This window comes from Ceratotherium simum, chromosome 18 (assembly GCF_057802395.1).
Source record: "Ceratotherium simum simum isolate JZ-2026a chromosome 18, ASM5780239v1, whole genome shotgun sequence".
NCBI lineage: Eukaryota > Metazoa > Chordata > Mammalia > Perissodactyla > Rhinocerotidae > Ceratotherium > Ceratotherium simum.
Window position 1 is genome coordinate 10418698 of NC_141917.1, and position 22579 is coordinate 10441276.

Sequence of the window (22579 nt, forward strand, 5' to 3'; positions counted from 1 at the left end):
TTAGGTACTGCGCAGATCACAAATTTTCACATTTATGAAATCTCCTGTTTAAATAATGAGCTCTGCCAACCAAGTGATATTTGCTCTTGGAGGCACTTCCAAAAGAAGCATTTCCTCCCATGAACTGGAATTTTAACAGTTTGCTCCACATATTTGCCTGATTCTTTTATTTGAAATAACCTGAATTTATATAACCTATTGTGTTGTCAACTTTATACTCTTGAGGCTCATTTATTCAGTTTTTAAGGTTCATTTTAATGAAAAATAGGTGATTTACAGGTGAATTCTTCCTAGCTTTCTGATCAAGTTTATTGTTATCGTATCCAAGGTTAACTCTATTTTATGGAAAAATTGCTAAAAATTGAAGAGCTAACTTGATACAATATGGGACTAGTAATACAATTCTTAATTCGTAGGACATTCTACTGCATAAAGTGTTTGGACTCTTTCGAAAGTACTTTTCTATCAATTACAGGTGTTTTTTACCCTTAGTAAGATGTACAATTTTTCTATTTATAATTTCTTTACGTGTACTACTACAGTCATATGTGATTTAAATAGTACACACTCACACTTCTATATAAAATACTGAATGAGAAATTTCTAGAGGATGAGGTAACCATGAACAGACGTTCCAAAATTTTCTCTCCTTACTCTACTGTAGTGTTTTTTAAACCTATTTTTAGGAATCTATATAGCAGCAGTGTAATAGTAACTGTTGATATAGATCAATGGTGTAAAATATTGGCTCAAATGGATGTATTAAAAATAAAAGTGGGCAATTAATAATTTCATTCAAGGTAATGGAGAACAGAGTGAAATCGATTGATACTATCCTATCTATACATTCTAAACCTATCTTTGCTCACTTTCTTTGAAAATGATAATTAGAAAACAATCATGAGAAAAATTCAATCTTTTATGTGCAACTTAAGAACTATTTAAAGAAGTGACTAGAAATTATTGGTTTATGTGTTTGTAATAAATATACTATGGTATTTAATTTTTACATAAATTCAATCACTTAAGAAATAGGTAAAAGTCAGTTGTAAGAAAGCTAAAGATTTACTTTAGAAATTTTGCTTAATAGCGTTTAAACTTTGAAAAATAGAAATATAATGTAAATAAAATATAATTTTTATTTTTTATGTAAAATATAAAGTAGTTATTAAAAATGTTTAGCTGATTTCTATAAAAATGCTTTCTAAATTATAGATTAGTTCTGCTATTCAAAACGAAAGCCACTACACAGAAGAGTATTTTAAATCATATTAGTACGATTGAATACGGTTGGTTGGCACATTGAGTTGGTTGGCTCATCTTTTCCCATGGTCGTTAACTTCAAGTTATGCCTCGTGCCAGCTCTCTTTTCAGCCTGTGCTTTCATTCTCCATGTGAATGCATTTACATTAGTCTAAAACTATCTCCTCTTAAAGTTCCAACTGAAGTTATACATTTTCCTTTAGTTATTATCCACATTGTTTAAAACTCTTGCTCTACTCAAAATTACTGTCGGTCATTTTAGGATTAACATATATGCTACCTTGCTCTGAAATATATACTGCCTATACTCATTAATCTAAAACTATCTCCTCTTAAAGTTCCAACTGAATTTATATGTTTTCCTTCAGTTCTTATCCACATTGTTTAAAATTCTTGTTCTACTCAAAATTATTGTCAGTGATTTTGGGGTTGAAATATATGCTGCCTTGCTCTGAGATATGTTTTTATAGGTACATGCAGTAAACTACTAGAACCATAAGGAATATAATGTCATCTTTGATTGATTCAGGTCCTAAAAGATCTTGTAATATAAACATCATTATATAGAACATTTATTATTACACTCCTGTTACAAAGAATGCTAATTCTGGCATGTGCTTTACCAGACGCAGAGTATTATTCAAAGCTGTAAACATGGCTGCCATGGAATTGACCTACCTCACTTGCTGGCTCAGGTGTGACCAGTGTCAATCAGAAACTCTCTACTATTAGGTAAGACTAGCTTTTCCCAATGAAATATAAAGATAATACATTAAGATTATTAATTATTCTTTTTGGGGGTTAAATTAGTTTGATGAATCCTTTTTAGAGGCTGAGTTTTGAAAACAGGGCCACTTGAGCAGGTGAATTGCACTGGGTGTATGGGATACAGTACTAGGTATCACAAAGGTTTAACAACAGGCCGGAAAAGGAGGAGAATAGCATGCCAAATACATAGTTTTAATGTAAACTCATAGGGCCGGCCCCATGGCTTAGCGGTTAAGTGTGCACACTCCGCTACTGGTGGCCCGGGTTCGGATCCCGGGCACGCACCGATGCACCGCTTCTCCGGCCATGCTGAGGCCACATCCCACATACAGCAACTAAGAAGGATGTGCAACTATGACACACAACTATCTACTGGGGCTTTGGGGGGAAAAAAAAAAGGAGGAGGATTGGCAATAGATGTTAGCTCAGAGCCGGTCTTCCTCAGCAAAAAGAGGAGGATTAGCATGGATGTTAGCTCAGGGCTGATCTTCCTCACAAAAAAAAAAAAAAAAAGTTCTAATGTAAACTCATAAACATGTGAATAACTGATACTCTTTCACTTAAAAAATCGCTTCACTTGGTAACATAGTGTCACAGATGAATACATTTCTCTCTCTGAGAAATTCACATTCTTCCTTTCTGAATAGAGTTTAGTCCTTTAGATTTGCTTGATAATGAACAAAGTTGAGCAATGATAAATGAGTTAGAGTAATCTATAACACCCATGAGTTTTGAAACTATATGAGTTACTTAGTATATATATATATGTTAATAATTGTAAAAAGGAAATTTAGGTGTATAATGCTAGATGACAGTTCACAAAATTGGTTTTCTTATCTGGTGAATTTTAAATAGCTCTCTAAGCTTGGGTATCTTTTTTCTTTCGGGGAAGCAAAGAATTTGATTCAGTACAATGGAGTCCAGGCTTTTAATGGCAACCCAAATTACCAGTTGATATTTAATTGAATCCAAGATTGAATCAGAGGTAGGAGAGTTATAGGTACTTGGGCGATGCTTCGTATCAGTGGCTATTAATTTATTCTTCATATTTGGAAAAAAAAATCCTCTTATGTATGCAGGAAAGGTTAACAAATTTGCATTTCATAGGTTATTTGCCTTGTTGCAAAAATAGTGATTTAAATACCATGGGAAAATTTTAAAAATGAGTTTTGACCAATTAGAAAATTCACAGTAGGTTTGCTTCATGATAATTTACCTATTACACAATCTGGCATGCCTTTCCATTTTTTTTATGAAATCAGAATTCATTGTTATTTGGACTTTCAGTTGTAGTCCAGACTGGAATAAAAAATTTCAAAGATCTTTACACTTAAAAAAATAAAAATATATATCCAAGAGAAGGAACCTTTCACTTGTGGACATACCTAGCAATGAAGGCACAATTTAGGCAGAAATTATGCCTTTAATTTTATACACGTTTGTCCTTGCAAGCTAGATGTTTGGCTGAAATTTGTTTGACAAATACAAGGTAATACTTTGATGGTGTCATGCTTGGGGTGATTGACTCTATGCAGTGAGAATAGTCTCCCCATCTTTCAGCATATAATAATTCAGGGTCATGACCCACATTTAACAATCAAGACATTATTTAAATAAAAATTTTCCCTCTTAATTCAATTTATATGTTTAACAGTAGAGTCCTACGACCTAGGTCTCATGTAAATAAATTGTAAAATACATATGTTTGCTATTTCAAGGCTGATTTATGTATTTTTTAAATGTCAGATGCACCTAGTTTACTGTGATTAAGTGAAATATTCATATAGGCTGAAGAATGTAGTTATAAAAAATGCAGATAAAGCACTGCCACTTAACACATCACTACACAGGTTAAACTTTGCAACATTAATCAAAGCATATTAAGCATGAAATTTGGAGTGTGTAGAAGAACAAAAGCAATCTCTGCAAGTTGATAGAAAGGAAAAGAGTCTAGCACTGGAGACCTGTAATCACAGTGGCTCATGCTGCAAGATGCTGATCATTGCCATGGCAACAGACTGTGTTTTGTTACATCATGAAAATAAGGAGTGTGAGAGATATGAGTGCAACATGCCACTGAGGGGACAAATACAAACCCATTATAGGAAAGAGTAACATAAGATGTAGTCACAGGTAAAGATGAGCGTTTTGAAAAAGGTAATAACAAAAGCACGTGAAGATAGAGGAGCAGCTCATGAAAATTCGATTCTATTTTTATACTGGGCCTTTCATTTGTAACCATTCTTAATCACTGTTATCACTGGCTTATTTTCTTTCCCTCCCTCCCTCCCTCCCTCCCTCCTTCCCTTCCTTCCTTCCTTCCTTCCTTCCTTCCTTCCTTCCTTCCTTCCTTTCTTCCTTCCTGTCTTTCTCTTTCTCACTCTCTTTCTTTCAATAAGACACAATAGAGTGCAGTTTCAAAAAGAAAGTTCAAATTTTTACCTATTTTAATTCCTGAGACACTATATACTACTTTCAATTTGAAGAAAAAAGAAAAGATTTAATTTTATGTATTGTAGAGATTACTCTCTTTTTCAAATTTTAGACTATATCTATAATGGGGGAAATTATATCATATTCTAAATATATATGTTCCCATCGTATGTACACGCATTCCAATATTATGAAGCATATCACTCTCAAATGTGTTGATATACCAAGTACAGTGTTCCTTTGTATAAAAAACCTAGATTTGTTTAAAACTTTAGTATATTCAGAATTGCACTTCCAGTGCTCAGTGCTGGAGGTACTGGAAGTACAGTACTCAGTACTGGCTGAGTACGGTCCGGGTGGACTGGTGTCGCTGCAGAGAGCAGTGAGAAACTCTGGACATAATACAATAAACAGCTGCCTGAAGGCACCGGGAAGGGAAGAGCAGCAGGCAGGTGTGGAGCACGGATTCCGAGAGAAGGTGTACGGCGTTAGTTCTCCATTTTTAGTCCCTCGGAAGCAGTGAGCACATAGGGAGCTGGCGAGTGGAGGGTGGTGGAAGGACCACAGTCATTCTGGCCTCAAGAACCTCGTTTAGGAGTTAGGGTAACTCAGCCACATTGAAGATAGGGCAAGGTACTTATGATAACATCCTGTGTTTTCCCAGAAAAGGCCGGAAAAGGGACCTCAGACTTCTGTCTGACCACATCTTTGGCGATCCTTGAACCGTGCCCAAATGGAGCAGACTCAGAGAAACTCAGAGACAGATCTGAACTGCGATTGGAGCTCCTGTCCGAAAAACAATTTTCATTTTGTGATCAACCAAGTTAATTGTCTGCTAAAACGAAGCAAAACAAAACAAAACATTACTTATAGAGAAAAATAACAGATTTCAGAGTTTCCACGTTTTATTATTCAAAGTACCTAGGACACTGTCAAAGATAATTTTCAAAAATAAAAAGGTAAAACTATGAGCCTCATACAGATATAAAAATGAACATGTGTAACATTTTATTCTGTTCATTTATCAAGAAAGGGCCCTGATAGATGTTGTAACAAGTTCAAAAGACATGTATCAGGAATATTGAAACGAGTCTTCAAATGGAAGCAAAATTGTTTTTTCTACAGCAAGGAGGGAAGCCAATTGAACTTTTACCAGATAGGACAGAATTTGCAGATCTATAAGTTACCTACAACTTACCAAGTTATAAAATAACTCACTGATGAAAAACTAACTCAGATAACCTGGAGATTATGTTCTAGACAATGCATAGTTTTCCATTGAAATACAATTTTGTTTTCTAAACACGATCCAAAATTTCTTAACATAAAAAGGACCAGGAAATCGGGTAGCATTCTCAATTAAAAATACAATTAGATGAGATAAATCTCCAGATGATCTAGAGGTTGGAGTTAGGAAATCAGGATTTCGAGAGCAGTGATAAATATACTCAGAAAGGTAGAGGAAAATTAGCTTTCAAAAATTTTTCTAAAATAGGAAGTCTCTTTTATCAGAGAAAGAGAAATAATAAAAAAGGAACAAAAGAAATTCTAGAACTAAAAACTATAATAACTGAAATTGAAAGAAAAATAAAAGTTAACTAGACAAATTTAACAGCTGAAGGGGAACAAGAGAGAAAAAAAAATCAGTATGTGTTCTGAATACAGAGGTCTTAAATTAGAAATAAAACAATAATAAATCTAGATAAACACCAAAATGTCTGTAAATTAAAAACACACTTTTGCATAATGAAATGTTCAACTAAAAATGTTTTCAACTAATTGAAAATAACAAAATTTGTGATATTCAGCTAAAACAGTGTTGAGAGATAAATTTATAGCTTTAAATATTTATATTTAAAAACAAGAAAAATCTCAAATAATGATCTAAGTTTTCAGCTAAAAAAAACTTGGAAAAGGACAGTTAATACTAAAGAAAGTTGAAGGAAGGAAATAATAAAAATAATATCTGAAATCAAATAAAAAAGTGAGCAAATAATGTGGAAAATCAAAGAAATACAAAATTATGAAAGATCAATAAAATTGAAAAATTTATAGCCAGACTGACTATGAGAAAAAGAGAGAAAGCACAAATTACAATATCAAATTTTGGGTTGTGGATATCATGACATCACTTATATTCCTACAGACATTAAGATGATAGTAAGGTAATATTATTAACAACATTATGACAACAAATTTGACAACTTAGATTCAATAGAACAAACAATTTGGAGCACACAAATCACCAAAATGGAACCTTGAAAAAAATAAAAATGTGAATTGACCTATATAAATTTTAAAAATGGAATATGTAACTAAACACTTTCCACAAGGAAACTTCAGGTCCAGGTGGCTTCACTGATAGTTCTACGAAAAGTTTCAAGAATAAATAGTACCAATCTTACACAAATTCTTTTGGAAAACAGAAGAGGAAGAAACACTTCACAATTGATTTTAAAAATAAATAAAAAGGCATACAGATAGGAAAGGAAGAGGTAAATTGTCTATATTAGCAGATGACATGATTATGTTTATAAAATTCTACAGAGTCTACAAAGAAAACCTACTATAACTAGTAAATTAATTGAACAAAGTTTTAAGATACAAAGTCAATATGTAAATCAATTCTATTTCTAGATATTAGCTATAAACAATTGAAATATGAAATTAAAAACATCATTACAATGGCATAAAAATAAATTTAATAAAAATGTAGAAGAGCTATATTTTGAAAATTACAAATTACTGCTGAGGAAAATTAAGGAAAACCTAAATAAATCAAAAGATATATCATTTTCAGGGATAGAAATACTCAATTAGGGTGACAATTTTCCCCAAAATAATTTAATCACAGAAAAAATACTAACAGTCACTTTTAAAGAATTTGACAGACTATTTATAAAATTACCTGGCAAGGTAAAGGACTTAGAATGGTCACAAAACTTTTAAAAAAGGAAAATAATATTAGATGTTTTAGCCTACTTGATTTCAAGACTTACTATGAAGCTAACTAAGCAATGATATCCATCTTCTATCTACGTATCTATCTAGACATAGGTATATATGTTTACATCTAGATATGCATACATATGCATATGCACACATATATGTATATTTATGCATATCTACATGCATATATAATTTCACTGAAACATTATAGAGTTTAGAGATAGACCCAGGCACATACGCTCAATTGATTTTTAGCAAAGGTGACAAAGTTACTCAATGGAGATAAGATAGTATATTCATGAAATGGCTCTTGAAGAATTAGATATACCTATGCAAATATTTCTTAAGACACAAAAGCACAAATCATAAAGAAAAATACATAAAATGTGAAAGTGACTTCATCAATATTAAAACCTGCTTTTTGGAAAACACAATTAAGAAAATAGAAAGTCAAACCAAAGACTGGAAGAATATGTTTGCAAAATGTATATCTCACAAAAGTTCTATACCAAAAGTATGTACAAAATTCTTCTAGCTCAATACTAAGACAGCCCAATAAAATAAATGACCAAAACATTCAGAGACACTTCACACAATAAGATATACAAATGACCAAAAAATGTCCATGAAAAGATGTCCCATATTGCTTGCTATTCAGTAAAAAAATGGAGACACACCCACAAGAATGGCTAAAATTAAAAAGCCTAACAAGTCCAAGTGTTGACAAAATACAGGAGAAACTGTAATTTTCATACATTACAAATGGAAATGCAAAATGGTTCAGTCAATTTGGAAAGAAGTTTGAGAAAGTTTCTTACAAAGTTAAGCATACACTTACCGTATGACCTATCAATTGCACTCTGAGGTGTTTATCCAGGAAAAACAAAAACATATGTTCACATAAACACAGATATGTGACTGTTCATAGCAGTTTTATTTATAGTAGCTCAAAACTGCAGAATACTCAAGTGTCCATTAACTAGTGAATGGATACACAAATCCTGGTGTATTCTTACCTGGAATTCAACTCAGGAATAAAAAGAATGAGCTACTGAAACACAAAAGCATGGATGAGTCTCAAAAGTATTTTGCTAAATGAAAGAAGCCAGACACAAATGACTACATCTTGTATGGTACAATTTATGTCAAATTCTATAACAATCAAAAACCTGACAGTAAATAAATCAGTGGTTGCTAGGGATTGGGAGTGAGACAGTTTTCACTGCAAAGTAGCAGGAGGGAGCCTTTTGGGGGGATGTAAATATTCTATATTTTCACAGTGGTAGTGAATCCACAACCGTATACATTTGCCAAAACTCAGCAAACAACACAATTTAAAAGAGTGTGATTTATTGTATATAAATTATACTTCAATAAACCCAGTTTTAAAAAACTTTTGCATTCTTAGGATGTGATACTGAAACGATATACTTAATTATAGCATTCAACACATAAAAATTGAGGCACCACATTATAGAAATTATTGAGAATTATTGAATTTGTACCAAATGGTTATAAATGGATGATCTAAATCTTATTTCATAATGGCTATTTAATATATGAAAACAATTTTGACATTCATTCTATCATTTTAATGATGTTTATCTGAAAACAAACATTCTGCATGAATTAGCAAGTAAACTGAAAATTGGTACCAGTACATTGCATAGGTTATATTTTGATTCTACTACACTCATCCCAGAAATGCATATTAATCATTTATGCATATTAAAATTCATTTATTTGTTGTCTTCTATTTTACTTAAAATGAATAAAGTAAAGCAAAAAAAATATTTCAGTACCAAGCACATAGTCCAGTTTTCATACCATTGCCTTGTGGCAGTGACTGTCATGATTTAGCAAATCTAATAAAAATAGCACAGGTTTTATTGTCAGAAAAATCTTTTTTTAAACCATTTTTTTATTGTGAAATTTTTGTTGTACATTATTGATTATCAGTCACCATATAAGTGCATCCCTCCACCCCTTGTGCTCACCCCCCCACCCCCCTAGCCCCTGGTAACCACCAAACAGTTCTATCTGTCCATGTGTTGGTTTATCTTCCACATATGAGTGAAATCATGCCCTGTTTGTCTTTCTCTTTCTGGCTTATTTCACTTAACATAATACTCTCCAGGTCCATCCAGGTTGTTGCAAATGGGACAATTTTGTCTTTCTTTATGGCTGAGTAGTATTCCATGGTATATATATACCACATCTTCTTTATCCAATCATCAGTCGAGGGACACTTGGGTTGCTTCCAAGTCTTGGCTATGGTGAATAATGCTGTGAGGAACATAGGGGTGCGTAAGCCTCTTTGGATTGTTTATTTCAAGTTCATTGGTAGATACCCAGTAGTGGGATAGCTGGATCATAAGGTATTTCTATTTTTAATTTTTTGAGGAATCTCCATACTGTTTTCCATAGAGGCTGCACCAGTTTGCATTCCCACCAGCAGTGGATTAGGGTTCCCATTTCTCCACAGCCTCTCCAGCATTTGTTGATTTTTGTCTTGGTGATTATAGCCATTCTAACAGGTGTAAGGTGTTATCTTATTGTGGTTTTGATTTGCTTTTCCCTGATGATTAGTGATGTTGAGCATCTTTTCATATGCCTATTGGCCATCTGTATATCTTCTCGCCTCTGCCCATTTTTTGATTGGGTTGTTTGTTATTCAGTTGTGCAAGTTCTTTATATATTCTGGAGATTAATCCCTTGTCAGATATATGATTTGCAAATATTTTTTCCCAGCTGGTGGGTTCCCTATTCATTTTGATCCTGGTTTCATTTGCCTTGTAGAAGCTCTTTAAGCTGATGAAGTCCCACTTGTTTATTTTTTCTTTTGTTTCCCCTGTCTGAGTAGACATGGAATTTAAGAAGATCCCTTTATGGCTGATAGTGAGTAGTGTACTACCTATATTTTCCTCCAGGAGTTTTATAGTTTCAGGACTCACCTTCAGGTCTTTGATCCATTTTGAGTTAATTTTTGTGTATGGCAAAAGAAGATGGTCTACTTTTATCCTTTCCAAGTGGCTATCCAGTTTTCCCAGCACCATTTATTGAAGAGACTTTCCTTTCTCCACTGTATGTCCTTAGCTTCTTTGTCAAATATTAGCTGCCCATACATATGAGGTTTTATTTTGGGACTTGCAATTCTGTTCCATTGATCTGTGTGTCTGTTTTTGTACCAGTACCATGCTGTTTTAATTACTATCGCTTTGTAGTATGTTTTGAAGTCAGGCATTGTGATGCCTCCAGCCTTGTTCTTTTTCATGATTGCTTTAGCTATATATGGGGTCTTTTGTTGCCCCATATGGATGTTAATATTCTTTGTTCTATTTCTGTGAAGAATGTCCTTGGGATTCTGATTGGGATTGCATTGAATCTGTAGATTGCTTTAGGTAGTATGGACATTTTAACAATGTTTATTCTTCCAATCCAAGTGCATGGAATATTTTTCCATTTCTTTACGTCATCATTGATTTCACTCAATAATGTCTTATAGTTTTCAGTGTATAGGTCTTTCACCTCCTTGGTGAAATTTACTCCTAGATATTTTATTCTTTTTGTTGCAGTTGTAAGTGGGATTGTCTTCTTGAGTTCTCTTTCTGTTAGTTCATTGTTGGTATATAGAAATGCAACTGATTTCTGTAAGTTGATTTTGTACCCTGCGACTTTGCTGTAGTTGTTTATTATTTCTAATAGTTTTCCAACGGATTCTTTAGGGTTTTGTGTATATAACATCATGTCATCTGCAAACAGCGAGAGTTTCACTTCTTCGTTGCCTATTTGGATTCCTTTTATTCCTTTTACTTGTCTAATTGCTCTGGCCAGAACCTCCAGTACTGTGTTGAATAAGAGTGGTGAGAGTGGGCACCCTTGTCTTTTCCCTGTTTGCAGAGGGATAGCTTTCAGTTTTTCCGCATTGAGTATGATGTTTGCTGTGGGTTTGTCATATATGGTCTTTATTATGTTAAGGTACTTTCCTTCTATACCCATTTTGTTGAGAGTTTTTATCATAAATGGATGTTGGATCTTATCAAAAGACTTCTCTGCATCTATTGAGATGATTGTATGGTTTTTATTCCTCTTTTTGTTAATGTGGCGTATCACATTGATTGATTTACAGATGTTGAACCATCCTTGTGTCCCCGGTGTAAATCTCACTTGATCATGGCGTATGATCTTTCTGATGTATTCTGTATTCGGTTTGCCAATATTTTGTTGAGGATTTTTGCATCTATTTTCATCAGGAATATTGGTCTGTAGTTTTCCTTTTTAGTATTGTCTTTGCCTGGCTTTGGTATCCAGGTGATGTTGGCCTCGTAGAATGTGTTGGGAAGTGTCCTAACTTCCTCTATTTTTGGAATAGTTTGAGAAGGATAGGTATTAAGTATTCTTTGAATGTTTGGTAAAATTCTCCAGAGAAGCCATCTGGTCCTGGACTTTTATTTTTTGGGAGGATTTGATTACTATTTCAGTCTCTTTACTTGTGATTGGTCTATTCAGGTTCTCTATTTCGTCTTGATTCAGTTTTGGGAGGTTGTATGCGTCTAGGAATTTATCCATTTCTTCTAGATTGTCCAATTTGTTGGCATTTAGTTTTTTATAGTATTCTTTTATAATCTTTTGTATTTCTGTGGTATCTGTTGTAATTTCTCCTTTTTCATTTCTAATTTTATTTATTTGAGCCTTCTCTCTTTTTTTCTTGGTGAGTCTGGCTAAGGATTTGTCAATTTTGTTTGTCTTCTCAAAGAACCAACTCTATGTTTCATTGATACTTCCTACTGTTTTTTTAATTTCAATTTCATTTATTTCTGCTCTGATTTTTATTATTTCCCTCCTTCTGCTGACTTTAGGCTTTGTTTGTTCTTCTTTTTCTAATTCTGTTCAGCGTAGTTTGAGGTTGCTTATTTGGGCTTTTTCTTGTTTGTTAAGGTGGGCCTGTATTCCTAGGAGTTTCCCTCTCAGGACCGCTTCTGCTGCATCCCATATGAGTAGGCACAGTATATTTTAATTTTCATTTGTCTCCAGATATGCTTTGATTTCTCTTTTAATTTCATCAATGATCCATTGGTTGTTTAGTAGCATGTTGTTGAGTCTCCACAGCTTTGCCAGTTTCCCAGTTTTTTTCTTGTAGTTGATTTCTAACTTCATGGCATTATGGTCTAAAAAGATGCTTGTTATGATTTCAATATTCTTAAATTTATATAAACATGCCTTGTTTCCCAAAATATGATCTATTCTTGAGAATGTTCCATGTGCACTTGAGAAGAATGTGTAATCTTCTGTGTTTGGATGGAATGCTCTGTATATGTCTATTAAGTCCATCTCATCTTGTTTTTTGTTTAGTTCCATTATTTCCTTATTTATTTTCTGTCTGGATGATCTGTCCACTGACGAGACTGGGGTGTTAAAATCCCCTACTATTATTGTGTTGTTGTTAATGTCTCCTTTTAGGTTTGTTAATAGTTGCTTTATGTACCTTGGTGCTCCCGTATTGGGTGCATATATATTTAAAAGTCATATGTCTTCTTGGTGGAGTGTCCCTTTTATCATTATATATTGCCCCTCTTTGTCTCTCTTAACCTGTTTTATCTTGAAGTTAACTTTGTCTGATATAAGTATGGCAACACCTGCTTTCTTTTGTTTGCCATTAGCTTGGAGTATTGTCTTCCATCCTTTCACTCTGAGCCTGCGTTTGCCTTTAGTGCTGAGATGTGTTTCCTGGAGGCAGCATATTGTTGGGTCTTGTATTTTGATCCATCCCACCACTCTGTGTCTTTTGATTGGAGAGTTCAGTCCATTTACATTTAGGATAATTGTTGATATATGGGTGCTTGTTGTTATCATTTTATTGCGCTTTTTCCAGTTCTTTTGCATTTCTTTTGTTTCTCGTCCCGTGTGTTTCGGACTACCAATTTAGTTTGGTGATTCTGTATGGGGCTTCTCTTAGTTTTCTCTTTCTTTATCGTGTGTGATTCTGTTCTGATTATTTGGTTAGTGGTTACCATGAGATTTGTATAAAAAATCTCATGGATGTGATAGTCCATTTATTGATGGCCTCTTATTCCCTTAGACTAAGGCGATTCGATCCCTTTCCTCTTCCCTTCTAAGTTATTGTTGGCACCTCTTATTCCTTCTTGTGTTGTGAGTTTGTGTTAACATGATGAGGTTATATTTATGCTTGGTGCTTACCTTCCCTTGATCTTTGGTTTTTTAATTAAGTGTTTGCTAATCTATTTTGATAGAGGACTGCAATTTTTCTGGCTTTGTCAGCCTATTTTCCTCCTTGTTCAAAACTTTTTATCCCCTTTCTCTTTTTTTTCTCAGGGATGAGGGCTTTCTTGAGCATTTCTTACAGTGGGTGTCTTGTGGCAATGAACTCCCTTAGCTTTTGTTTATCGGGGATAGTTATTATTTCTCCATCATATCTGAAGGATATTTTTGCTGGATAGAGTATTCTTGGCTGAAAGTTTTTGCCCTTCAGAATTTTGAAGATATCGTTCCACTCTCTCCTAGCCTGTAAAGTTTCTGCCAATAAATCAGCTGAGAGCTTGATAGAAAATCCTTTGTATGTTATTTTGTTTGTCTAGCTGCCCTTAATATTTTTTCTGTCATTGACTTTTTCCAGCTTTACTAATATATGCCTTGGAGAGGGTCTTTTCATGTTGATATATTTAGGAGATCTATTTATTTCATTCACTGGTATTTTTGGCTCCTTCCCCAGGTTTGGGAATTTCTCAGATATTATTTCTTTGAACAAGTTCTCTGCTCCTTTTTCCCTCTCTTCTCCCTCTGGAATACCTATAATCCTTATGTTGGATTTCCTAATTGAGTCAGATATTTCTTGGAGAGTTTCTTCATTTCTTTTTAGTCTTAGTTCTCTTTCCTCATCCATCTGGAGCATTTGTGCATTGCTGTCCTCAATATTGCTAATTCTTTCCTCCATATTGTCAGCTCTAAAGCTTAAGGCTTCCAGATTTGTCTTTATCTCCTCTATTGTGTTTTTCATCTCTAAGGTTTCTGATTTTTTTTTTTATATTTTCAATCTCTTTTGTGAAGAAACTCCTGATTTCATTGAATTGTCTGTATGTGTTTTCTTGTATTTGACTAAGCTTTTTTATGCTGGCTTTTGAATTCTCTGTCATTAAGGTTATACATTTCTGTGCTTTCCAGGTTGACTACTGGGTGCATGTCATTTTCCTTTTGGTCTGGAGATTTAATATATTTTTGCATGGTGCCTGTCGGTGTTGGATTACTTTTCCTCATAGTGAAAATATATGGTTGCAATTTCCTCTTGCTGCTGCTAGGTGGGGGTCAAGTGCTGTGTATTCTGGCCCGCCTCAATCCACAGGCACTCTCATTGGCCCCTGGCTTATCTGAGGTGTGGCTGAGTGGAGGCTGCTGGGGGAAAGCATGAGAACAGCTGTAGCTGGAGCTGGGAACAGCTGAGACTGGAGTTCAGCTAGGCTGAAGCAGCTGGGGCTCGGGTGTGGGTGGATTGAAGCAGCGGCAGCTGAAGTGCCATTGGGCCAAAGGAGCAGGAGCTGGAGCACCACTGGTCCGAAGAAGCTAGAACTGGAGTGTGCTGGCCCAAGGAAGGAAGAGCTGGAGTGCCACTGGGCCAAAGAAGCTGGAACTGGAGTGCAGTGGGCCGAAGTCGCTGGCTCTGTGTCAGCTGGAGCCAGAGCACAGGCCAAGCCGAAGCAGCTGGAGATGGTGGGGGGGAGGGCTCAAGTTGAAGGAGCTGGCGGCTGTGGCATGGTGGAGCTGGGGAAGCTGGGGCTGTGGCTTGGTCCAGCTGGAGCAGCTGGGGCTGTGACGTGGTGTGGCCTGAGCTGCCGCTGCCTCTGGTGCGGGGGAGCAGGCTCGCCCCGATGCTGGTCAGGCCCAGGCACCTGGGGGCCGCTGCCTGTGGCGGTGGGGTGCAGTCACACTGCCCCTGCTGGTGGGGCCTGGGTACCTGGGGTCTGCTGCCTCTGGGGACAGGGCTAAGCTGAAGCGCCGGTTGGGCAGGCCGGCTGGGGGAGGGGCGCTTAATTTCGCCTCCCTGATCTCAGAGGTTTCTCGCCTCACTGACTCTCTCTGCTCTCCTGAGGGGCTAGCTTGTTGACAATACCCTCTCGACAGTTCCGCTCCCTCTGTAGTGGGATCTCCTCAGGCTGTGAGGGGTCTAGGAGAGCACTGGTTTTCACACGGTGAACCTCCCCTCCCCCTCCTCTGAGAGTTGCATGGTCTCAGTCTCTGGGTCGAAGCCCTTGGGGAAGGAAGGGAGCTCCTCTTACCTCCTTACACTTTCTCTGGGGATTCCAGCACCTCCGTCCTCCGGTGTATGGCTGCTCGGGTGCCTCAGACGTCCCCTGTGTTGTGTGAATAGCTTCTGTTGGAATATGAATGTCCTTTTTGTTGTGTCTTAGAGGGGAAGAGTTCAATGGAGGAAGCTCACTCACCATGATCCCTTATACCTTTTTATTGTTAGAAAAATCTTATTTTATATCCTGACTCTATTTACATATGATCTAAGAAGAATTACCTTAATGTGTAAAACCTGAGTTTACAGCAGTAAAATCTAAAGATTATTTATTGATGCATTAGTTATTTCTGCTGTAAGAAATTACCACAAATATAGTGATTTAACAAATTTATTATCTTAGAGTTCTGAAAGTCGGAAATTTAAAATCGGCCTCACTGTACTACAAAATATCAGTAGGGTTGGTTTCTCCTGGAGTCTCTAATGGGGAATCCATTTCCTGTCTTTTCCAGCTTCAAGAGGACACCTGCGTTCCTCCTGGCTCCTTCCTTCATCCTCAGCAGCAGAGCAGCTTCAGATCTATAACTCTGGCCTTCCTGCCTCCCCTTTTATAAGAACCCTGGTGGTTACATAGATCCCAATGTGATAATCCAGGATAATCTCCCCACCCTCAGATTCTTAATTTAATCAGATATGCAAATTTTCTTTTGCCATATAAAGTGACATATTCACAGGTTCTGGGAATTAGGACAGGGACATTTTTGGAGGGGTGATCATTCAGCCTACCACAACTGGCAACCTTGAATTGCACTAACAGCCGGGTTTTCAATGACAACTAAGAAAGATGAGACCCCTGACCTCCTGGATTTCACAGTCTAGCGGGAATTTTAATAAATCTTAGCAGGGTGATGCAGGCCAAGAAATAATTATAGGACGTGGCTGATACAAAACACTTAAACGGTTACTAATATTTCAACAAAGGGAAACTAATAAATATAATTTTTGGATAGTCCATGTAAAAAAGTAGTAATAATTAAGAAATGAGAAGTAATTCAGAAAATGTTCCTGTAAAAGTTATATGAAAAGATGTCATCAACAGCAAAGAGGGAATGTCTTTCCAGTAGTGATTTTTGTAGTTTTTTCTAGGTAATATTAAAGCCAAGAGGGTGTTTATGCACAATAAAATTGAGTAACTGTATTTGATAGATTTTGTGAGCACTCTTTCTGGCAGAATATAGTTTACTCTACATTCAAAATGTGATATATGAAAGTTAGATCCACAGTTTGGTGGATAAGCCATTGAGACTGGGAGAGCAAACCGAAAGTGGTTAGTTAGTGGACAGGACTTTTAACATGAGTGTGTCCGGGGTCAAGGTCTTCCAGTGCAGTGCCCTTTTAAGAGTAAAAGTAGTTTGTGGTGTTCTGAGAGAAGAACATGGGAGAAGAAAATGTTAAAACTCAATGGAGTATCAATTAGCTGATGAGCACATGTAATCGAGGTTGTCATGGTGATGGTGTCGGCAAGAGAGGAAAGCAGAGTCCCCAGCAGTGCCACTGTCACATCCCATCAACGTTTCAGTTAAGCCATCATCTGAAGAGCTTTGCTTTCAATATTGTACAACGTGGTTCTTTGCTGGAGAGATTTTTCTGACAGAAACCTGTGTTTTCAGTTAATTTATTAAAATATATAGGATAGAGATAGTTGCATCAATACTTGTTTTCTCATATGTTGTGATTCTTAAGAGCCAACTCAAAAATAAATTCACTACATTTAAGGGGTATCATTTTAATGACTTTCCAAATTATTTCTCTTTGTATTTTTTTCTTTCTAAAAAACCAATAATTTTACAAGTATTATTTTGGAAAATTTGATGACATATGAATTTTATTCTAGTTTCCAGTTGGTTTTAATATATTAAGCAGCCTGGTAACATTGTCCTAAGATGTCTTATAGCTCTGGTAAGAATTCAAGTATACTTTTTCCTACAACTTATGTTGAAAATTTCAGATATATAGAAAAAGTTGAATGGATAGTTTAATGAGCACCCATGAACTCTTTATTACTGAAATTATTTAAATTTTGTCATTTTTTAAATCTTTTTAGATAAATATATATAATCATATGTTTCTCTGGCGAACCATTTGGTAATAAGTTGTAGACATAATGACACTTTACTCCTAAGTACTTTAGCATGAGTTTTCTAAGAACAAGAATATTCTCTGATATTACCATGGTACCTTGATCACATTAAAGGAATTTAGTGATGATAATATATTCTTGTTTGCTCAACTTCCTAATAATAGAATTTATAGCATTTTCTGATACGGAATCCAATTAAAGATAATACACTGCAGTTTTCATATTTCTTTAACTTCCTTTAATCTAGAATAATTCTCCAGGCTTTTTTTTTCTTTCATAGGATTGATAATTTGAGAGAACCTAGATCAGTTGTTGGGCAACTGGATTTGTCTGCTTCCTCATGATTAGATTCACATCCAACGATGGTTTGTACCATCATTGGTGATGTTGAGTTGGATCACTTGGCTTTCTTCATTGTTAAAGTATCATTTCCTCTTTGTAATGAATAATTTATGGGATGGTACTTTGAGACTGTCTCATTTTCCTGTTTCCCAACAACTTTTTACTCAATGATTTAGTGTCCACTCTTGATCTTTGCCTCACAAATTATTACTTGAATATTTTGTTATCATGCGGCATCCTTCTGAAAAAAAAGGTTTATCTTCTCTCTTTTTAAAATTATTTTTATTATCATTATGGACTCATGGGTGTTTAAAAAAATGTGTTATAATCAATTACTGTCACTGTTCTTTTAGATTCTCAAACTTTCCATATTTGTCAGAGGGAACTCCATAAAGCTGGTTGTCATGCCCTTTTGAAATGTCTGTATCAGTTCTAGTGCACTGCCTTATTTTCCGGCATAACAAGGTATTTCAGGCACACCATACATGTTTCCTTCCCTATATCTGGAACAGGTGATTTCTGCAAAGAAGCTTTTTTGCTTTTAGCCAGGAATGGTATTATAGCCTAATATCTGGGCACTAGGTGAGCTCATGGCTTCTAGATCATTTCATTAGACTGAGCTAGAAAAAAATACCCCCCAAATTTTTGGGTTCGTTCTGATACCTTCACAGTTGGAAAATACAGAGCTATTTCTCTCCTCTATTTCACATTTATATCACACTTCTCCCACAATAATCACCCTGGTTAGCTCAAATATCAATATATTTATGACTTTATTCAATATTATAATACTTACAATATGTACAAAATAGTTTTTGGAATCACTAAACCAATATTACAAATAACAACAAATTTTAAATCTTTTTCAAGATTTCTTTGGAGTTCCTTTTGCAATTAGAATATATCCAACTGATGCTGTATAATCAGATCATTGCATTAAACAGATTAATTTTTTTCTTTACTGTTTTGTTTTCAATTTTATATACAATTAAGTTTTTCTGTTTATCGTTATATTTAATCATATCCCTACTTCTTCTTAATTTAATTTTGTTATATGAATGTGTAAAACAACACCATGCAAAATCAAAACCATAGTAAAAGGTATGCTGAAAATGTACTTCATTTTTTACAAGTAGATTGTTAATCTCTTTTGGGTTACTTCTTCATTATGACATAAAATATGGATTCAAATTTACCTATTCTCTGTTGGCTATCCAGTTGTCTGAGTACCATTTATTTAAAAATCTTTTTAAAATTGATTTGAGATGCCAATTATTCGTATACATATCCATATGGAAATGTCTTGATTGGTCTTTTAGCAGGTGAATAAAGCCAATTTACATTTATGACATAACTGATGTGTTTCATCTCAAACTGGTCATATTATTTTATATTTACTGTATATATTATATGTTCTGCATCTATTTCTCCATATTTTCCTTTTTTTAATCTTTCTTTTTGTATTTTTTTTCAATCCAGAAAGGTTTCATGTTTTTTGTTCTAGTGGTTAACTTTATATTAAGAATTATATATAATACCCTAAACCCCAGTCTTTCTTGATTAGTTCTCCACTCTTTGGATTTTTCAGTTTTACTTGATATTTTTCAACCCCAATCTGTTAGCTACGGTGCGATCAATGAGACTATCTTACTTTTGATTTTCTTTAAAGCTTATACTCACACCTTTTATTTCTCTTTAGTTGGAGCACGCAGTATTTATTATTCTTCCACTGCGTTCCCACCTTTTTTTAGTCTTAGATATACTATTGATATATACATTGCTTTCTATCATCTTTTGCCAGTTTCCCCCTCCAATCCTTGGGTGGCAAAGCTTGTTCTCTATGCAATTTGTGTTTGTGTGTGTGTGTGTGTGTGTGTGTGTGTGAGGAAGATTAGCCCTGAGCTAATCTGTTGCCAATCCTCCCCTTTTTGCTGAGGAAGATTGGCCCTGCGCTAATATCCGTGCCCATCTTCCTCTACTTTACATGTGGGATGCCTGCCACAGCATGGCTTGATAAGTGCTGCATAGGTCTGCGACCGGGATCCGAACCTACGAACCCCAGGCCACTGAAGCAGAGCATGCCAACTTAACCACTACGCCACCAGGCCAGCCCCTCTAGGCAATTTTTAAAAGAAGTATACAGGAGTGTGGTATTCCCTGAGTTATTGCATATGTAAAGCTCTCTTTCCAAGGCTTTGATACTTGCAAGATAGCTTTGTTGAATATAATGTCCTTGATTCACCCTTTCAATTTTAAATTTCTTGCAAATCTGCTCGTTTCATTCTAGTGGTCCATGTTGCTCTCAAAAAGTCTGCTGTCAAGTTCATTTTCTTTTTCTCCTCCTCTTCTAATTCCTTTCTTTCCTTTGTAAATGCATTAGTATTATTTTCCTGGAGGTCCTGAGGATTTTTCGTTTGTTTGTTAAAGTCTAAACATTTTACTATGATAGGATGTATCACTGAAATGGCCATTCCAGGTCAATTTCCCCAGATATACTGTGGACTCTTTCTATATGAGGTTTAAGTCTTCATTTATTTCTACAAAATTTTCTTAGATAGTTTTAAATATATGTTCTGCTTCATTGTTTTGTTTTTCTTCTTTATGGACTCTATGCATACAATATAGCATCTATTTTTGTCTTGTGTATCAACTAATGATTCTTTTTACTTTATTTCATTTTCTTATTCTTTATATCCTTTTATTGCATTCTTTTTGTCTTAACTACTATTGTGGCTTTCTTTACCGACCCTTGTAACTTTGTATTTATTTCTAAGATTGAGTTGTTTAAAATTTCCTACTTTATTATACACAATTCTTTTTTTTTTTTAAAGATTTTATTTATTTTCCCCCCAAAGCCCCAGTAGATAGTTGTATGTCATAGCTGCACATCCTTCTAGTTGCTGTATGTGGGACGCGGCCTCAGCATGGCCCGAGAAGAGGTGCGCGCCCGGGATCCGAACCCGGGCTGCCAGCAGCGGAGCGCGTGCACTTAACCGCTAAGCCACGGGGCCGGCCCTATTATACACAATTCTTAATTCACATCTTCCTTTTTCTTCTCTTCTATCCTCAGTCTTTGACATGCTGACAGGAATTTTATCATATGCAAATAATTATGTAAGGATTTTTTTGGTTATAATTTTCTTCTGCTTCATGCATGTTTTGTAGGGGAGAATTTTCATTAGCTGAAATGTGTTATTTATCATATTCTGTTTTCTTCTTACAATGTATTTGTTTGAATGATTTTTCCCCCTGTATCAGAAATAACAGTTGTGTGCAGTGGATGCTGAGAATTTTGGTCGTTTTACATCACAGCTTAGGCGCCTTAATAGCAGACTCTGAAATAGAATTTAGCCTTCAGAATATGTATTAAGGGATGATGTCCTTAAGATCAACACCTATGACAGGGAGTGGAAGAAAGCAGTAGTAGGTGACAGAGCTGATACAGCATTGCCTGCCCCATGGGGAGATCTGGAGCTACAATGGTCTTTCAAAATTGTCCCAGTTACAGAGGTGGTCAGGTCTTCAGACTCTTGCTTCAAAAAGCCTTGGATGTGAGCCACCTCGGGGAGGAACGCCACCTTTGATGAGGTAGCTCTGCAGCTTGGGCAGTTCCTGGAGGGTTGACACCTGAATCTGTCTGTCAATAGCATTGATATAGTCAAGCATAGTTTTATGAAATTGATTGTATTCATTGGGGAGGGGAAACAAGTTAGTATGTCTATGGCTCATCATTCTTTCTTGTTTCTATAAGGATTTGACTTATTTCACCTGCATCCTTCTTTCCCTTCAGCACCATGTCTCTCATTCCATGTTACTCCCTTTTGTCCCCAGAAGCAGGACTTCCTGCTATGAACTCATGCAATTTTAGGTCTCTTTCTTTCAATTCCCTAGAAGCTGGTTGCTCTGGCTTGGATTCTTTGGAAGAAAAAATTATCAAAATGCTCCCAAAGGAAACTGGCAAGGAAGTTTAGAAATCAAAATAGGAAAGAGAAGGAAGCCAAATGAGCTTGTGATATCCGGCAAAGTACCATAGATCCTGAGAATTGCCCTGATCGCCAGCAATGAGGCAGGGCTTTCATATTCCACACTCTGCAGTCATTGGTTAAGGGTAACTTCCAATTCTCTATGCCTGCAAGCAAAAAGGGTTCCACAAGCCTGACAGAAGTCCTCCGAAATAGCAGTAGAGATGTTGGCTGTTGGACGGAGTGCAATAGAGATGGGAGCACATAAAAATGTCACCAAAAGGAAGCTCAGGGGATATTGGTGGAGTGCTCCCATTATCCACTGACATTATCCACTATTGTATTTTATCACCTCTAGGTCCCTCTCCCTTGTTGTGTTTTCCACAAGGTACCTCCTTGACTTTCTGACTTCTGAACACACTCTGAAGCTGGCTTTGCTGGATTTGGGTGTTTATTCCCTATTTACAC